This window comes from Cydia strobilella, chromosome 8 (genome assembly GCF_947568885.1).
Source record: "Cydia strobilella chromosome 8, ilCydStro3.1, whole genome shotgun sequence".
In the NCBI taxonomy this organism is placed as follows: Eukaryota; Metazoa; Arthropoda; class Insecta; order Lepidoptera; family Tortricidae; genus Cydia; species Cydia strobilella.
Window position 1 is genome coordinate 12,597,906 of NC_086048.1, and position 21,805 is coordinate 12,619,710.

General features: G+C 37.0%; 1 protein-coding gene across 4 annotated transcripts in view; it reads right to left on the bottom strand.

The window, feature by feature from the left end:
• The window catches only part of LOC134743655 (uncharacterized), a 92,594-nt gene that overhangs the window by 63,179 nt on the left and 7,610 nt on the right, over nucleotides 1-21,805 (bottom strand). The gene's annotated exons all lie outside the window — the stretch shown is intronic.

Below are 21,805 nucleotides of genomic sequence, written 5' to 3' on the forward strand. Positions count from 1 at the left end.
ACAATGTTAACACACGGCACAGGCGCAGGGGAGCTGGGCAGTGATTCGTGTAAACGATCGGAGGCATTATTTGCTGAAAAGCGAACGATGCAAAAGCACCTAGTCAAGCGTGAGCGCCGATTCTGCGGACTAATCATGCGGCCAACTGGCTCTCCGGTCAATCGATATTTAATTTCAAGAACCCATTACCTCGCCCTGTTACGCAATAACCAATGAAGGTCTATTTTATATAAATTTGTATTTAGAGCGGGTAAACGCGTAGCACGTTTTTGTGAACCTTTTTTTGCTTATAGAATAGGTACTTTAATATTTCAATTCAACGATAAATAGAACGGTGAGTTGTCAAATGTACTTCGGTGATGATGACACCAGTGCCGGATTAAGCCAGCGCGGAGCCTGTAGCAATTCTCCCTCAATTGCTCAAAGGTTAACTGGAAGAGATCCCTGAAAGGGATAAGTTCGCCTTTGAACAAATGATGCGTTTTTCTCTTGTTTTATGTTTCTTTTTATACAATAAAGAGTTTTACTACTACTATTACTACTACTACTACTACTACAAATTCTATCATGGGGCCCATGTATTGTTTTAATTTTGTCGAAGTGAAACTTGGGTTTTTTACGGCCATAATGCGTGCGCGGGGCCCCCAAACGCGCGGGGTCCGTGGCATTTGCTACTTTTGCCACGCGGCTGACGTGGCTAATCCGCCACTGGATGACACGCCTTGACGACAATTCTATGGTAATAAAAACATACAAAAGCTTTAAAGCAATTTCGCCTTTACCATATATGTATGTACATAAATGAACTGTTTTTTTCTTTTTCCATTTTAAGGGTGTACCGAAAAAAACTGTAAACTTTAAATAAAAAAAAACTGATGCAATTGATAAGGATTTTTGGATTACTAGAATATAAAGCTACTTTTAGTTTATCAGTTTTTTTATTATTAAATTTTCTGTAGGCAGCTTTTCCCTAGCGCATTAGGTGGCAGCTTTTTACGGAGTTGTTTTTCATATTTACCTGCACCATCCCAACACCTGCTGGAGTTGTTAAAGTTTTTTGGCTGTTTTATTTTATCCTTCTCTTTTAATAAACTCTTGCTTTGAGCCCATTAATAGTCGAAAGAACGGCACTGCAGGACGTATTTAATGGTGGTCTTACTTTGCTCATCGTCTATTACAAAATGCGACTTTTTGTACGAAGGAAATTGTATGATTTTCGACTTGGCCTAGAAATTAATAACGCAAATTTTCGGGTACTTTAGCTATCCAAACTTTTGTACGAATCATATACTATGTTTGTTTATTAGTTCGTTTCACTTTAGCCGCACTGTAAATTTTCACGATAAAAATGACGGGCATGCGGGGGCGGGCGCAAATTTTATTGACAATCTTTCTGATAGGCGCCGGTCACTTGTTCCTAGAGGTCTGCCGCTTCGAGACCTCTGTTCAACAGACAACGTACTAAATTAGTTGTTTATTATGAAATGGACGAAACTTTGAGGTAAATTTCAGTGAATCGAAAGCAAGCATGGAGGATGTTGAAAATTTTCTTGCCATTTGGAAAAGAACACAGTGATTTCTATTCACCGGTAAAACCAGAATTATTTATATTGGAATATATAATTTAATAATAGGACTTTTAACTGCGGTAAGAAAGCCGTCGTCATCTTGCTGAGAAAAAAAATACAGCCGTTTGAAATTTACTTACAGTTTTTTTTCGGCACAGGCCTTACACAGCTATTCCCGAACTTGTTTATATTTTTATACTTTTGGGTGTATTTTTTATACTGCGACTTGTAAGTTCAACGGAGAACGAAGTCAAATGCATGTTATACCAGAACCCCTAGTGTAAATTTCACTCGATAACGTGACATGCGTTCGCGTTTACTTTATGTCTATTTTTGAATGGGATTTTGAACAGCGCGTCAAGCGGGACGTTATGGAAACTCTAAATCCAATACAAAATGACAACGCAAACGCGTACGTCACGTCACGCTATCGAATGAAATTTACACTAGGGGTACGGTACAGCCCTTATATTCACTATATTGGTATAAAAATAAATACGATTTACGTCGAGTCGAACTATGTAGGTAGAACCTTTTGCTTAAGACGAACCCAAATCATTACACTTGGAAGTAATATATTGAACGTATAGCCATCGTTTAAGCGAGATACGAACATATCAACGGCGCACCTAATGGGCTATTAAGCACAATTTGCAAACAACACAATCCGTTTACGATGACAGAGCGTTGCTGGCATTATTACACGTCTAGCTTAACAAACGGCCTCTTTCAAAAGACACGCAGACATTTATATCAAGTAGAACAACTAACAAAGCTTCCGATCCGAGTAGCGACACTAGTCGAAGGAAATCATTGTCGTGTCGTAGTCGTAGCAGATCACCTAAACCCGTAGAGCGGAATAAAATGACAAAAGCTTACGAAGGACTATCAATCCCTACTGGTCTCCGTATATACTAGCTCACCAAACGAACACCAAAAATTGCCAATCGGGGGAAATAATTCGTGTATAAGCGTATTTTGGCATAGTTGTAGGGAATGGTGTATTAAACAACATACTTACTAAAAGTACCGGGGGGTAGAGGGTGAAGCTAACGGGTAGAGGGGGTTTAAAGGTCCCTTTTTATAGTTTTTTGTAAATAACTTGTAAACGGTGGCCGTAGCAAAAAATGTATAAAATTTCCTACAAAATAGATATACAGGGTGTCCCAAAAATAGCACGTCAAACTGACACTGGAGGTAGATGATCTTAAAATGATCATCCAAACCAGCTTAACATGACCTCAGTAAAAGTTGTACGGTTTTCGAAGTATTATTAGTATTATTACTATATTATTATTTAGGTTTTTATTAATTTTGCTCTTTTTATCACTGACCGTTGAGTGACGGTATTATTCACTTGGAAAGCCCTCAAAGTAAATTTGAAAGTGACTCGATCGTTTTGAAAAGTACGAGTAGGTCTATTTATGTGTATGTCTGTGAGCACTCCACATGATAATTCACGATTGTTCACGGTCTGGTCGCTCGGTAAAGGTAAGCCGCAACCGCATGAAGATTTTGTTTACCAGCTTTTTTGTTCGTAGTGAGAGGTTTCGATTTCGACCGCTGCACGGGGTGTTCGTGGTCGTGCATCGAGTGCAGTATGTGCATTGACGTGCGCTTTTACCCCAATGACTGACGTTGACTGTATGTGTTACTATTACTACTACTACTACTACTACTGATACTAATAAAGTAAATCAAGAAGCTATCATATTTCCCGAAAATTTGACCAATTGACTTTGACTGGTAACATAAATTTAGCCAGCTCTAGCCAGCTAGATAGATTGTCTTGAACACTTCTTCGCAAGCCGTTAGTGCTCATTTTCTCCACCTATTAAGTTCTATGCAAAATAAAGCGTCTAATAGATTCGTAAGAAATAAAGACTTGCGGATACTGCGAATGATTATTACTTATCTTATAACAGTTCCGAAATCAATACAACTAGGAAGTATTATTATTGAAGTCCGCGCATTTTGATTGGGGTATTTATTTAGCAATCGCATGCACGTTTGGGGGAGCGTGCACGTATGCATAGCAGCTGCCTATAATAATTACTCAACACGTCAACCCTTTCGCACCTTGCCCGCTCACCGATGCTGTTGTTTACTGAATTCGCTAACTACTGGTTATTTATTACCAAAAACATAACCGTACTAAACGTACAATACGTCCCCAATTAACAACGTTAATTGCAGATAGTGGATTATTTATTAATAGTAAATTAAATATGACACGAAAATGTAAGTACTTTTTCAACGTGCGTCTTTTAGCACGCAATCTGGACATAATTTCTGCCAAAAAAACGATGTTTTCTTAGTTTAAATTGCCACTTTCCAAATAGACATTTATGACAACAAAACATTACAATTGCTAAGTGATCTGGCTTGTCTTCAAACACACTGATGAATGTGTATATGATTATGCATTAAAAGCTCGTTGTAATTGTATATTTTTTTTTTATTCCAAATCGTTTCTAAAATTTTATCGAAATCGGTAGCCGAATATCAGGCGATCACATTTTTTAAACATCCATGAATGCAAGTGCCAATTCCTAATTCCTATATGAATATGTACAGTTCAGATCGATGACTAATTTATTATTCTTATGAAAATGTAAAAATAAAATAGCACTTATAATATGAATGTAGAGTTCTAAGAAAATATTAAAACGCAAGACATGATAGAACTAAGGGGACTACTTCGCGGCCTTGACAAATATGACTAATACGTTACAGCATTATCCTCGTACGGCTGGACTTGTTAGATACAGATAATTTGCATTCATTACGATATCTAAACTCGTTATGCAATATCTAGTCTTTGAAAATATAGCAATTGGGAATATAACACAGATGAACATTATTCTAGTAGATACGTGTCTAATTGGCTATACCTACTGGCGAACGATTTCAAACTGTTTTGGTTTTGTCTAAATTAGAACAGGTACTTACCGAAGTATTTATTAAATAGCACAGCCAGATATTTTAATTAGGCGGCATTGTTTCTTTTTTTAGGGTAATTGAAGTGTTTGTACTTACAACCAACCTGTTGTAGCAAAATACTTGCATTACGGATTTTATACGTTAAAGAAGCTAGTAAGTAGTATACATATATACCTATATGTACTATAGTGTGAAGCCTACCTTTCACACATTGCAAATTGCATAAATGTAAAATATCAATTAGTTGCTGTTGATATGCTCCTACCTCAAAGGGTTATTTATACATTCTGTGGAAAAGCCACATTAACTTTGTAATCAATATTTTAATTATACATAAGTACGTATTAAATTAATTACAAGAGGACTTACAGAATTTTACTACACAAGTTATAGGGATTCGTCGCTGTATGTACTCGTAAGATGCTTAATATCTCAAAACAGGAAAGCAGGTGGTAATGGCGTTCCATAGATGTTTATACTCATGGCACTTAATGTAAAATCTGGCTCTACGCCAGTTTGTGTCGCCAACTTGTCATATATGCTATAAGCCTTAAATCCCTTCATTCCAGCATAGTCTATCGAATCTGAACAAGCTATCAGATTGCAAAAAAAAAGCATTATGAAGCAGATATTGATATCACCAGTGCAGAAACAAATTTGTCGGAGAACAAAAGATAGAATGTCTTGAGTCTTGACCTCTTTAGAAGTTCGTGATATGTTTTGACGAAGTTTTAGCTGAAGAAGCTGGTTGACTGGTAGAGAATGCCTTTAGGCATTAAGTCGGCCATTTGTCATTTTTTCAGTGTTTGTGCAATAAAGTTTAAATAAATAAATAAAAAGATTTGTTGATCAAAGTAACTTTATCCTTGGTTTTTGTGCAAATATTTATCTTTTAAATGACGCATTCATATGCATCACCTTTTTATAACATTTTAGTGTTTATTTGTTTAAAGTATGTTTTGTTTATTTCTAATCAGCTAACTATCAACTACCAAGAAAATTAATAATGTATAGAAAGAAACTAAATAGATGAGTATCGCTTCTCTAATTGTAATTGCTTAATCGTCATAATCTTTCAATACAGTGGGCCTACCGCGTAAAAAGAAAATCAAAATTTCGTTATCTGCCTCTCTGCCGCTCTTGCATATTCGAACGATAGAGAGGCAAATAAAGAAATTTGATTTTCGTTTTCGAGATATCAGACCTCGTTTTGCAACCGCGTTTACAACGTATAATAAGTTCAAGTAGCTATAAATAAGGCTAGAGCAGCATAAACAGAAACAGTGGCACTCAAAATAACTCGATCTAAAACAGCGTTAACGCCCGTCCAAAGTGTTAACGACGGAGATTCGTCTCGCGCTGACCTGGCAGAAACTGGGTCGTAAACAGACCGTCACACTTCTGTAGCTCCAACGCGATTAATTTTATACACACATAATAGTTAGTTATTTAAGCTAGGCAAAACTTGAAATTTAGAATAAAATTACGTGTCAAAATCAATTGTATGCCAAACATTTCTTTACCATTAGCTAGCTAGGTAGGTACCCTAGCAAGGCACTTTATCTCGTTATTTCAAGATATGAAATATCTCATAGGTATTATGAGATTTCTGAAATCATAACAAATATATTAAATTAACCGGTTGTCGTTACTTTTAAGATATTTCCTTTCTAAAGATTTAGCAGAATTCGCAGAATAAATGATAAATGCAAACTAGGTACAGCGTACTTGAATGCACAACTGGCTGTTTGAGCACACCTTGCGGAGTAAACACTGCTATATTGGTATTTGAGAAATCAAATCTAAATCAGATAGATAATCACGAGTCGTAAACGGAAATTAGATGCAACTGAAATCACAACTATTAACAGAGCGATAGCTACTGGTAATTTCAGAAAATTTCATATAATAAATAAATGGGATGATTTAAAAAGCACGCTAGCGAATAGCGATATTTCACAATAGACATTCCAGCGGACAGAATGGTCCGCTCGGATTGGATAGTGTGGGGTGACTCTTGGCTGGTGGCCACCGAATTGGTGAGACAATGCACTAACTAAATGTTTAATCTACAGGGTTGAGCAGATTAAGTGTCCTAAAACATTTTGATATTAATGTCAGGTTCATATCTCGGACCACTAAGCGATTCAAAAAAACAGGATCTTCAAAAATCAGGCCCAAACCTGTTCGCGTCAAAAATATAATTAAAAGCGTTCGTGGCCGAATTCGGCGAAAACTAGCCCAAGGTGCAAGTAAACTCGCTAAAGATATGAAAATATCCCGACGATCAATGAGTCGTATATTACGACATGATCTTGGATTGAAGGCCTACAAAAAACATAAAAATCATGGATGAACAATGCCCAGAAAAATGCAGGGACTTGCTAGCTTGGCATGAGGGCGATGAAATCATTTTTTCCGACGAAAAGATGTTTTAATTGCAAGATAGCCACAAATGTTATGACACTTATGACATTTGCGTGATGACAGGACGTATTAAGAAAGCATACATAAGATATGTAAAACCGACACCTTAAAGTATTTCTATTTATTTTAACGCTCCTTTATAAACTCCCTTGAGATTCGACCATATTAATTATTTTTATTTATACGTCGTACTACCTCTTTTAAGTAAACAGTTTATCGTATATTCCACCCTACCTCCTGCAAGACAATTACGCATCTACGCCTTTAGTGAAGTCAACCGCAACACACGAAAGCTATTATTATGTTTCAATTACGTTCATTCACAAATATGACAACCACAACGTTAAGGATATCAACAGGGCTACAGCTACTTAAGGTACTTACTTACTAAAGAGCCTTCGGCAGAACTGGTTCGACTGCGCTTACGCCGTTTATGTAAACAGAGGGTAAGCGCGGCCCGGTTAGGGTTACCAGATAGTCCGGATACAATACTAAATCGTGTAACTTTCTTCCTCCAAATGAATTCCTGACTCCTGACATTCCATCGGGCATTCTTAAATTTTAAACAAGGGCATTTTTAACGAATTTGAACAATGCCGCCTGTTAACTAAGCAGTATTTTTAGTCATGAAGTTTTCTAAAAAATACATTTTCTTATTAAACATTTCAGATTTTTCCACAGTCCCCGCAGAAATCCTGACAAATAATAAAAAACCCAACATGTCCATAATTCCTGTCGACTGGTAACCCTAAGCGCGACCCGATAACAAGTTGAGTCACGTAAGGGTTTTCCTCTGAATGAGTCACTTTATGTCAAATGCGAATACAAGTGCCTTGGAACTTGGAACCGTGATCTAACTAGGTCGGAAACTCATTCAAAACAAGGTCTTATTTTGTTATTTTCCTGCTGCTATATATTATGTAAAATTTTAAATTGAAACTACATGCAATCGGCTAACCATTGTTACAAGACTTAATTTATGTAATATGACATTAATATTCTGTACCTAATCATACCTAGAATAATTTAGATTTAAGATTAAGGATTTAGATTTTTTTAGATTGCTGTGCCCTATCAGGATCCATGTGAATCTTATTACTACTACGTACCTAATACCTAATGTAACAACCAGATGCAATAAATGAAATATTCTTATACACTACCGCTCAATAGTATTTTATACAATCGTGATATAATAGAGAGCTTTTCAGTCGAGTACCGTGTTTAAGCAACGAAGCTTGCTGAGTTGCTTAAGTTAAGGTACGAGATTGAAAAGCTTGATTATATCACTATTGTATACAATACTTTTTCTACGAGACAAAAAAATAATGCTTTCAACTAGTAGAATCATATAGGTAAACAAACCAAAAGTATACAGCTAAGATACGCGAGCTGCCGCAGCCTGCGATACCTTCATACTCGTACGCGTCCCGGCCGCCGCGGGCCCAGCGCCCTCGGCGGGTTGGTCAACGACACCTCCTCGTAACTCATGAGGCCCTGGTACTTGCTCCTTGCTAAATTCAATTTTAAGCCAGTTTTTTCTCGATTTTGGCCACCGTAGCCTATGGAGACTAACAAGCAACGCTAAGCTGTTTTCGTAGGGTATGGTTGTTGCTATATGAAGACATGCGCGTTTCTGACTTATGAAGCTATTGTTTCTACTACAACATAAAATAAAATGTTTTTGTCGGTCAACCAATCACAAAGCAGATGCGACGCATTTGCATTGAATCGAGTCTCCTTAAACAAGAAATATTTTATCTAAATGTATGAAGTTCTATTTTCAAAAGACATCCTTTAAAATTTCGAGTTTACTTTATGCAACGATTTAAAAAACCCTTATGTACTAGTTCATACAAAATAAAACGATTTTGTACTGGAAAACGTTTTATGGATTTTTTTACGCTTGCCATTTGGTAAATAGGCAATGTACACGAATATTCTGCACATTATTATGAAGCTCGATATGTCTGTTAAATTAACAAAGTAAACTCCACAAAAAACTATTACCCGACTGCGACTAAGCGGTATAATTCTGAAAGTCGATTTTGTATACAATTGTATAGAAAAAATTACGAGTGCCTAAATAGTTATGAGCGGTGGTGTATGTGCTATATTTTTTCATCCAATTTATCCGATTGTGCAAAATAATCCGATTAATCTGATAATAGTGATAATGCATATTGTATAACAAAAACGTATCCAGATTTCATAACACCTGTATACTATAAAATTTGTCATGTGTTACTACATGGCCGTTTAAGACACACTATTGTAACCGAACACGACGCAGTATGGACAGTATTATACCTAGTCGGCTCATAAGTTCTGTCATATACATAGTATCAAATAAAATCAAAAGTTTAAGTTTATTCCGTATAATTTGTACAGCGTTTGAAAGCTTATAAACTAGAGAATCTAAATGTATAACATTTATTCAAAATGACCGCCATAATTATCTACACAGGCTTGAAGTCTTCGTGGCCAGTCGTCAATGGATTCACGCACCACTTTCATGTCGATATTGGCCACTGCCGTAGCAAGAGATTTTTTCAGCGAGTCTAGATTTGCATGAGGTCTTGAGCACACCTTTTCCTCTAAATACTGCCATATTTTATAGTCTAAAGGATTAAGATCTGGGCTAGAGGAGGGCCAATCTTCATGCCGTATAAAGTCGATTTTATTGGAGGCGAGCCAGGCTTGTGTAGACTTTGCCATATGGGCTGGAGCAGAGTCCTGCTGGAAAACCCAATGCTGGTTTAGAAACATCGTATGGGATAGTGGTTTCACAATATTAGTCAACACCGTGTCTTGGTACACTTTGGCACTAGTTTTTACTCCTTTCTCACAAAAATGCATACTAGTGACGCCCGTATAAGAAACTCCCAGCCAAACCATCACAGATGAAGGGTGATGACCTCTTTGAATACGGGGAATGCTATTAGACGCTTCTTTACTATTGCGAGCGTACACTCTATCATTTTCTTTATTACAGTTTTCTTCTATGTCAAAAATTTTCTCGTCCGAAAACAGTATACAACGGTGCTTATTTTTAGCGTACTTCTTCAATAAAGCTTTAGATCTTTTAAGCCTTAAAGCTTTAAGCCGACCATTGAGAAGATGGCCAGTTTTTCGTTTATAAGCACGAAGTCTCAGGTCTTGATTAAGCACTCTTTTCACCGTGTTTTTGCTCAAACCCATCTGGAGAGCCATAACTTTTTGTTTCCTAGCGGGATTTCTGGCAATGCGTGCCCTAATTGCTTGTAAGTACAACCGCTGGAGTCCTAGCTGTACGCGGACGACCGCTTCTTTTCTTGTCATTTAAACTAGAGACCTCACTGTATCTTTCTATGGTACGATAAATCTTAGAGAGAATTTTAAATTTTCAAGTAGCTTAAAAATTTTAGTCGGCGAGTGACCACAACGATATAGTGCAATTATTGCGGTACGGCTATCTTTAAGCGTCCACTCCATGTTGAAGGAAACAGAAAATTGCAAAATTATACTACTCAAATATTTAATAAAGATTCGAAATTCAAATGCAGAACGGTTTTTGTTTTAGGAGTTCCAAATTTAAATTTTAAAGGCCAGTGACAGAACTTATGAGCCGACTAGGTAGACACACGATGTGCACAGTGCATCTCACCAACTCACGATGGCACGCCCATCACCACACATTTACAATATTTTGAGTCTAGAAATACACTGCGTGCGTTGCATCGGGTAGCACTATCAGTCTATCAGCAATCATGTCGATCTGCCAAACCAGACCGGGAAATTTTCTTAGTTAAAAAACAATGAAATCCACCCGTCATAGCATTAATGACTTCCCTTTTTAGGGTTCCGTACCCAAAAGGGTGAAAACGGGACCCTATTACTAAGACTCCACTGTCCGTCTGTCTGTCACCAGGCTGTATCTCATGAAACGTGATAGCTAGACAGTTGAAATTTTCACAGACGATGTATTTCTGTTGCCGCTATAACAGCAAATACTAAAAACAGAATAAAATAAATATTTAAGTAGGGCTTCCACACAACAAACGTGATTTTTTTGCCGTTTTTTTTTTTGCGTAATGGTACGGAACCCTCCGTGCGCGAGTCCGACTCGCACTTGGCCGGTTTTTTAGTAACAGTAGCCCAACTGATATCTTTTGTAACTTAAATTGAAATTAATAACAAAAAGCTTCAACCCCTTGGCTCTAACATTATTTGTGAGCAAATGAACATAATTTGGTTACACAGTAGGAGGTGTAAACCCCCAAATGCCGACTTTGACGAAAGCTCGCGTCAACGTCGATCCCTTTTAATACCGAATGAGCCGCGCGAGGTAAACACAAACCTACTCCCGTTCCCGTTTATTTCACGAGCGAGGGTGATCAAGTTCTTAGACCAGTTACAAGTGATCTCAAGAACCTTAACAATCATGCACTATACGTGAATAGAATACACTTATATTGGCTCTAATGAACTCCCTGACAGTCTGTTTTTTTATTAGTTTACCAAGTGTATGCGACTTGATTCCTAAGACAGACCAATGTCAACTTTGACATCCAAAGGCATTTGCAACTAATAGCGTAATATTTTATTAGATAGGTACATTGCCGGCTAAGAAGGTTCAACAAATTCAATTGATCGATCAAAAGCCGCAATGTATCAAAAATAGCATGATATTTGTATTATTTGTTGCAAGGTGAGTAGGGGTCTTAATATCTAGCGTATTTCTCAACCGATTCTCATGAAATTTGTTATCCGATTCAATTATTATACGTTTTTTAGTCGATTCAATTATTGGATTTTTAGCGAACACAATAACACCCCCGATACATGATATTCGAGCACTTCCCGGCTGTCTTACATGTTTTACGTTATTATGCACCCCGCACCCCGTTTGTGTAAACATATGTATAAGCTAAAACGTGTTGACGCTTGAGGATACGGATATTTGTTTATTTTCGATCCTGTTCGACTAGTCTTATGAATTCATATTTTTATAATGCCTCAATAGTGTTGATTGACAACCACTGTGCACGTACTTAGGTACATGCATTTCTGAAAGTCACGTAAAACCTAATTGAAATTTGTACAAACAAGCAAATGAATTACTTCAGATGCTTTAAGTTTAATATTTAAGCATGCAAAGCATGTAAGCCAGCTGACATTGACAGTGCTATAGAGAAACTAAATCAAGATCTCTCCACAATAGCATCATTAGCCACAGAAAACTGCCTATTACTTAACCCAAATAAAACTAAATACCTTGTGTTTGGCAGCAGGCACAACACAAGCAGGCAGCAGGCAGGGACTGGCTGGTGTCAGTATATCAGCGGATGTTATGTTGATGAACATGCCGGTTGAGAGGGTGTACGAGGCACGTAATTTAGGTCTCATAATAGATTGTGGACTACGTTATGACGTTATACGGGAACAAACTTCATTTAAACCATCTTCGTACAATTCTAAAAATGCCTAACAAGTGTGGAAACGACGTTCTTTATCGAAAGCTGTCAGCATTTTCGGCACCCAATGAGCACTAACTTTCGTCATGTGCAAATGTTGATCCAAAATTTCTCCAACCCTTTTTTTCCTAATACCTAAGGTTTTAGCTATTTGCTAAATCTTAATTTTCCGATCCTCTAATACAAATTTCTAGACTCTTTCAATGTTTTTTTCAGTCACAGGCGATGTTGGTCGCCCTGAGCAAGAGTCATCTTCGATCGACTCCCGTCCAAGTTTAAAAAGTCAACTCCACTTTTTAACAGTAGTATAAGAAGGTCCAGATACACCGTAAATAAAAGCCGTTTCCTCAAAAATACTTTGCGGTGATTTGTTATTTTTCGTGAGGAACTTAATTACAACCCGGTGCTCAATAAGGTTTTGTAATATGCGTTGAAAACTCACACATGAAAAACTATATCGTTGAATATCTCGAGAAATAATAAAAGAAATATGACATTTCGTTTCTTTAATTAATTTACTTTGGTCTTTTTAGTAGTCAGTGCTATTAACGTATATGCAACCTCGAAGTACTTACCTTAGGCTTAGAACTTTTCAGTCGCCCCTCGTAAATACTTATCACATAATTGAATAAATTGAACAGGACTGGCCACTAAAAGCGGGTGATTGATTTTTCATAACCTGTTGACGGCCAGTATAAAAGAGCTCTTAAAAGACTATAAAGCGACTTCTTTATACTGCTCTTTCAAGTTGCGGGTTAAGTATGACAGTCCATTTTAGGCCGGAGGCATTTATATCAATGCGTCCGTAAACGAGTGAGCTACAAATTGAGCTTTTATTTATTCATGCGAGGGGAGCAAAGCTGATATGGGTCGGGGTCGCTCGATAAGGGACGTCTAATTCTGGAACCCTTCAAAAGGTGCCAAAATGCGCGTCAGTATTTTGCTTAAACGTCTACTGTCACAACTTTAGAGACCCTTATTGTCACGAAAGTTGTATTGAATAAATGATGTTGTTCGGTTGTCTTCGGACCACTTCGGCAATACGAACGGGTTTCGATCTTCATGTCTTACCTGTGTCAAAAGCATGTAATTAAGTCAATTCAAACGAAGTCAGTTCATGTTTCATGTTATTAATATTGCGTACCGTACCGCAACAAGTTTTACATTATCATTCATACGTATGTTTAGTTGAATGTATGCAGGTATATGTATGTTTAAGGCTACATTATGTCCTTATTGATCATTTTTCATGGACACAATAGTAACAGTAAAACAGTAGTAACATAGTGCTACAGAACTTGCCAAATTAAAAGGTTCAAACATATGCACACTTGACAATTATTACGCTCCCTTCGTCAGTCGGGCATCAAGTGTAACGTTTTGTAGTTACATTTGAGTTAAAAGACCAGGATACATTTAACAAGGATTAAGTATTTAAACACATAAGTGGTGTACATTTTTGTTCAATTACATTGGCAGGTGAACGGCCGCTCTGACGCGTAACAGCCACGCGTTACCTTCACTGATATACTTGTGCTACTTGCTGCTTGCTGAGAATTATGAACATAACCTAGCCATTTCAAGGCTTTTGTTGTTTTAATAATCTACACTGTTTAAGAGTTTGAATTTTGTGTCGAAATACAAGTTTTGAGTTGAAGAACGATTCGGTACAGTCACTTTGTTAAGAAGAGGACTGGTCGATCCGGTTTTTGTGATGACACGGAAACACGAAAACATCAAGTGAAAACATTCACAGCTAAGTATTATAAAACGGTTTTACTTTAAATATTTCCCAACCTATGACAGCCAAAACATAACCTCTAAAATGCCATCCATAATTCACGCAAATAAAAAATATCTGAATCTGATAAGACTATAGTACTAAGAAACAGAAAAACGATTTAAATACGTGGTTTAAAATCACATAGATGAAATTACAAAGTATGTATACCTAATTTGTTTATTTGTTTATTAGGATCACCAACAGAAGATACAATTTACATACTAGTATTAAGTTACAAAAAGGGCACATTTTTTATTGATCCCCCACTTACAGGCAATCACAGCATGCATTATTATATTAATTTAAACATTAAGTCAACAGTAACACCTAGAAAAAGACTTAGTATACATTACAAAAATCTAGAATAAGTCTAGAATCTAATATTCCCTTTTGCCTATTAAACGCTATCGTAATTTGTCTGCGACAATCTTTTTTTTTATTTATCTGCTTTGTGCGGTTGTGCGGCACATCTATAAATAAACTCGTTTCTACGTACAACTAAGTATCAGTACGATGCGAATATAAGTTCAGGATCGCGAACACCTGCCGCACGCAACGCCGCATCGCATCACCAAGTACCTAAATACATTTGAACACTGAGACATGTAACAACGTTTTGTTTTTGTGTTGTGTTTTTATTAGATTCGCATAGCTAACCTTGACTCGATCCCCTCGGTTACTGGCTGTGGGAACAGATAGAATGGGAGCACACATTTCGTTTCTTCGACCGTCTGCTGAACATGTGAGCAGCGCATCCGGTGTCAAGGGTTGTTACAACATATTGTCGCAATGTTTGCCCAATATATACAGCTATTATAAAATACACTCTTACTAGAAAAACACTGTGTATAACTTAGCTTTTTTTTTTCTTCCTCGCGTTGTCCCGGCATTTTGCCACGGCTCATGGGAGCCTGGGGTCCGCTTGGCAACTAATCCCAAGAATTGGCGTAGGAATTAGTTTTTACGAAAGCGACTGCCATCTGACCTTCCAACGCAGAGGGGAAACTAGGCCTTGTTGGAATTAGTCCGGTTTCCTCACGATGTTTTCCTTCACCGAAAAGCGACTGGTAAATAAATATCAAATGATATTTCGTACATAAGTTCCGAAAAACTCATTGGTACGAGCCAGGGTTTGAATCTGCGACCTTCGGATTGCAATTTGCACGCTCTTACCGCTAGGCCACCAGCGCTTCTTAACTTAGCTTATTGTAAATATAATTTATTTGGTAATAAATATATCGACTACTATATGTTTAAATTTTAGTATTCACGTCATCATGTCTGTTTTATTGCAGTCCGAATGAGGTTACTAAACTGACTACATAATTTAGCGGCTCGCATATTCTTTTATGGATACCAAGTAGGTACATAAATTAACAATTAATTACTCGTCACGACCAAACGGCTCCAATTCGAGTGGCAATCACAGTAGGAAGACTAATAGCCGTATCATCGGAGAAGTTCGTTTATTTGTTGTGAGACGCTCTCCGAGTCTCCACCTCTCGTGCCTCATTTAATGGAGCAATATAAAATGCTCGACTCGGCTTACGTAATTCGAATTATTTCCGCGTCGAAGCCGCGGAGGTCAACGCGCGTATGATCTTAAAACTATTAACGATCATTGTAGGTAGGAAAACCTTTGTATCGCTACATTGGATAGGTACCAATAGTGTAAATAAGCATTGTTGGCTACGCGTTAACGAGCCTATAAAGATTGTATTTTATAAGCAGAAGTAAGGTATTATTTGTACAAAACAACAAGGTTTTATTTATGTATAGTTATATATTTTCAAAAACAATAAATTTAAATTAAAAAACCAATGCACAAAACATTTTAAAGTGTAAATTATAATCAATTATAATAGTGCAGTCTCATAACAATTACAATTAGCCCAAACACTGCCAGAATGCAGAAGTGTTCTGGAGTACTTCTGTTCACTGCACTTCACCAAAAGGCGCTTTTCGAGAGCAAACGCCACGAAATACATATACTCAAATAAAACAATTATAAATGTGTCTAAAAATTTTAAGAGTTAATAATGGGACCAACTCTCAAACAAATAATTTTCCAAATCCTTAAATGCATCATACAATTTTAGTATCAAAACAAACAATCATTAACGTGTGTGTATATTTTATAAAAAACAAAGATTTGAATTCCAAGCCAGGACTGTATTCTTTGTTTTACTTGAGCACAATATCGTATTTCACAATAGCCATTCATCACTGAGCGGGACTATAAATCTCAAATTAGGGACATTGTAAAGTTTTACTGACTGCCCGCCTCAGGTAGAGTTCATATTTCAACTAAAAAGCCGTTTGCTAAAACATTTTAGAGATTTAACAGGCAAGTAAAAGTAGGCGTTGTTCGGCTCTTTAATTTTAACTTTCAAGAATTTAGTATTGAAACAAATCACGCCGGTTGGCAAGAAAATGACAAAAAGCTTTGATACTGTGCATGTGGCTTATTGTTAACATTGTAAAGAAAGTCGGAACGAATTGTAAATCGGATCAGAATGCCGACGACGCCCATCGGCCGGCCGAAACAATACGCCGTAGGTAAAGTATCGAAGATGCACGGACCATCCCGGAGTCATTGTGCAATACATTACAAAGGAGGCCAGAGAAATCCAACAGAGTTTATGGCCCGAGAGAAAACAGATTTTTGACGTCACCTCGTTTCGGCTTTATCTTGCAGTGGCAGTAAATCAACGAGGCAAAAGCCGTATGCATAGTGTCTTCGTCAGCTGCTCTTTGCAAACGCGAATAGGACTCCCTGATGGTACCCGTTATTAAACAGCAGACAGCACATGATATTGTACACAGTTTTTTCGTTAAATAAATATTAAATCTTATACATCATCCGTCCCAAAAGGTCAGAGTCAGAGTTCAGACCAACAATCTCAAGACTTCGAAATATTTTAGTATAGAACTTCTTTCTTCAAAAAAGCTAACACATATTATTCGTATATTACCCTAATTAACATGTATACATCGGGGCACCATCGGGGTTTTCGGTGCGGGAATGATTTGAGTAAGATTACCTCGTCTGTTCATAAGTTTTGAGACGAATGTAAACTCAAATAGTTCGATTACTGAAATGTTATACGATTCATTCATATTTTTATTTAACAACTACACTTGAATTAATTGAATTAATTTGTGTTTTTAATTATAGTCATTTAATATGTTGGCATTTAAATCACTTTACATAACAGCACTATGAATTTGGCACGTTTTCTTCAAAAATAAGGAAAAATACTACCTTCTCATGAAAATATCTTTCCCGCCACAATACAGGCAAGGTAATTAAATATTGCTTATTCAGCATAATAGTCGAAGCGTTTCTCAATATTTTGCTGTATAACTTGATATTTCATCTTTTAGTTTTTTTTTTACTTCCGATACTTTCCCGCTAGTAAACATACTATTTTCGGGATCGTGCCGGCACCCCTTAAATGCCAACATATTAAATGACTATAATTAAAAGCACAGAAGGCCATTTAAAATAAACTCAATTTATTCTAATTAATTAGTGTAGTTGTTCAATAAAAATATGAATGTAATCGACGTGATCGTATAACATTTCAGTAATCGAACTATTTGAGTTTACATGCGTCTCAAAACTTATGAACAGACGAAGTAGAGATAAACATTAGGTTAGTCTGAGAAAACATCATATTATGCCTAATGAATAACGACCTCTCTGTGAATTTTATACACACTATGATACAATTATTTTTTTTACCACAAGCTTGTAAAGACCCTCTTTATCTTTCAAAAACGGAAGAGAAAGTCGCAATTTATCCACAAGAGTGGCAAAGTAGTTTGACGCAAATTTTGAGTTGATTTCTGATGTCAGCGAATAGAATTAACTTTTAAATGATGATTTTGGATCATAGATCATAGGTATTAAATAACGTTCATTTGAATTTCATTTGAAATGTTTAATAGTAAATATTTCCCCAGCATACGCTACGTGTGGTGAAAAAAATGTGTTTCACTTGGTAGCAAAGTTTTTTTAAATATAAAAAAACGGCAAAAAATCACGTTTCTTGTATGGGAGCCCCACTTAAATATTTATTTTATTTTGTTTTTAGTATGTATTTGTAGTTATGGCGGCAACAGAAATACATCATCTGTGAAAATTTCAACTGTCTAGCTATCACGGTTCATTAGATACAGCCTGGTGACAGACAGACAGACAGCAGAGTCTTAGTAATAGGGTCCCGTTTTACCCTTTGGGTACGGAACCCTTAAAATATTATTTTTTTATTTATTATTTTATATAATTAATTCAACATATTGGCGGTACTTGCCTCAACAACACTGATGATATGGTGCTGCTGGCTCCCTCAATCAGAGCGCTCAGGAAGCGCTTAAAAATATGTGAGCATTGGGCGGAGAGACACACGATGGGCATGGGGATGTATAACACTACAAAAAGTGAACGGCTGGCAACAAGAAACTGGAGGAAGTTCCTAGGGTTGAGTTAAATGGTGCCCCGCCCTGAGACTAGTAAATGATTTCAATTTCAATTCATTATTCATTAGGTAGAAACCTGCTAGAGTACAGTCTTTTTTTTTAAGTCAATACCTACTCTTTGGCTAATGTCAAACATTCCCGCATCGATAACCCCGATGTATGTTAATTAATATGTAGTTGCTGAAGGTTTGTAAACAGACCTATTATCTGGCAAACTTAATTCAACAGCATTATTAACGATTAGGGACTTTTCGGGGTCCTTTGGCCCCCAATCTAAATGTTAAAACCACAACAACTTCTGTCCTTAAAGGTCGCACTGATAGGTCTGATGACTTTGTAAACACCTATTCCTTTTTTATCATAAAAGCGCCAATTGAATTCGTTTGTAACCCCGTTTGTTACTTTAATAAGGAGTATTATAGTCAATGGTTTGTTAACGGGGAACCATTACCGGGCAGGCTGAGTTTTACAGCATTGTTTGCATTTGCATTGTGCTGCCAATGACAGATAAGAGGCAGGTAATGAGCACAGGCAGGCACAATAGAGCCTCCCTCGGCACACCCATAGTCGCTATGAAATATGAATACGTAACTTTCTTTTCTAATCGTGCTTGACACAAAGAATGCTCGTGGAGATGGTTTTATGTTTAATGGAAAGGCAACTATTCACTCTGGAACAATTAAATATTATAATATTCCAATATTTTTAGCACTACGGTGTGTTTGTCGTATCCAAAATCCAGCATAATTACTAATAATGGACTTGCAATATAAATAAAATCATAGATACCAACCACTCCAAAGGGAAAAAAGACGGTGTTGGAATTCGATGATAAGCTTAGGGTAAAAAAAATACTTAAATCTTTTGGCAAAAGCCGAGAATAGAACTCCTGTTTTAAAATCCTGAACCAGCGCAACCATCCCTGGAGATATCGTTTATTGTAGTTAGAGGGCTAACGCAAACATCGACATTCGAAAACAAAGCTCTTTAATTAGTGACAGAGATGCACGAATCGTGAAGTTCGTGATAGGCCCAGAACCACCGGCCATTGACTGTGCGTTATCTTAAACGCGTCTCAGATCGTCAGGCATCAAGAGATATTCCCGGGAGACAGGTCTCCGGCGGACGGTGCCGACTGCCGACGGACGTAAGGAGCTTCTTTTAGGACCTGTTGGAGCTTCATGTCCAAGGGGCAAGAGTTGGCGGTTGCGGCTCATTTAAACGAGAAAATAGTTTTTCAACACATTGGCATATAACACTAATGGACGGACCATTAAAGACTCTCAAGTACTTATAGGTAAGAATCATGTTATCAATAATAGAAAACAGGAATAATGGATCTAGCAGGTTTAGATGACCTAATGTTTTGCTAGTACACGAAAAGGTAGTGAAAGGCCAATAGAGAAAATTAGTCAGACATAGAGAGCAGCATCTGTCAACACAAATGATATTCTTAAATCGATGCATGGGTTTTATATGCATCTACTACAAGCATTGATGTAAAACTGCATGTTAATAAGAAACCTTACTTGTTAACCCTCTGCGGCTGATGTGCGGTCTGTCAGACACCGCCAAATAAACTTTTTGTTGGTATGTCGGCGTATGGCGCGATATAGCTCTGTCTCGCTCATTACCTTCCTAAAACGACTTGCGGCATCGGACAGTGATGCCCGTGTGGCGATGCGGTGCACACACCGGGAGATATGAGCTGTGGGTGTCCCACAGACGTGAGTACAGCAATAAGTCCTGGGTCTGACAGACCTCACCTCTCTCTGGGTCTGAAAAGATGTGTCCCGCCGAGTTTGTTGCCGGTCCCATATTGGGATACCCTCCTACAATTTAGGAAGGAATTAAATCTTCTCGGGTCCGTGGTGTAGGGTTGGAGCCGGCGTAGTTTTTATCGCGTGTATATATATATATCTTTATTTGAAAATAATTGTAGTGTACAACTAGCCTTATGAACCGATTTTGCATGTACAACCAGACTTAAAGTTTATAGTCTATGATTGTTCATTATTTTTAGTATGTGGGTATTTTTGCACTTTGTAATTTTTCCTCAGTCACCCGTTGACCACAAACGCTGTAAAGGGTTCGAAACGTCGGGATGTATTATAAATTCAATATACGTGATATAATCCGTTTCCATAGTTTTATTTCATGAGACCTCACCTCATAAAATTATGTACTTGTCCATAGTGTGAACAGTGTCTGTCAGACGTCAACACATAAAAATATTAATGTTTCTATAGTGTCTGAGATACCTAACCGCATAAATAATTATATTTTAGATGGCTGATCGAGGGAAAACCTTTAAAATAAGTACCAACTTCAGGACTGATTATTACCTTGTTCCGTCTTTAGATTTTCTCAATTTTTCTTTCAAGTATAAATACAATGTTAAAAAGTAGGAAAATTATTGAATTTACTAGAAATGGTTGATTGTTTAGTTTTTTTATAATTTTTTTGTGAGCCTTAATACAAATTGTAAGAAACTGTAAGCTCATTAAAATTTATTATATTTTTCTTATGTATTTTGTTTTTAAACCCATTTTACAATTTAATTTATTAAATTATTAATGGAATAATCGATTGATAAAACAATAGTTACCATTTTGCCATTAGTTTATTTTTAATGAATTATCGAAAATGAGGTCTGATAGACTCCACATCAGTAGAGTCTCTCTAAAAAAGTCACCACAGTTGCAGAGGGTTTTAATGTTCTTTATTTGATAAATTTTTCTTTGTATGTTGACATTTTCCCTGTAATTAACACACCAAACGACTCTACGATTTACCTGATGCGCAGAAACATCTTGAAGTCTGGACTGGATTTTTTTAAAGTCTCTACATTTAACCCTGCATCACTACATAGTATAAAACAAAGTCGTTTTCCGCTGTCTGTCCGTCTGTCCCTATGTATGCTTATGGAAGGTTCTGACTTGCGCCGGGCCACGTCCGCCCAGCTGCCCGACTGGTTTGTCCACTTGCGCAGGATTGATTTAACGTTAGCGCTCGATCCGAGGCTCGCGTCGCGTACTTCATTAACACTAACTATTTATCGGGGAATCATTGTGTTTAACTATTTTGTTAATACAATATCAAATTTCTACATGCACGGAATCAGATCAGAACGGTATATCTAC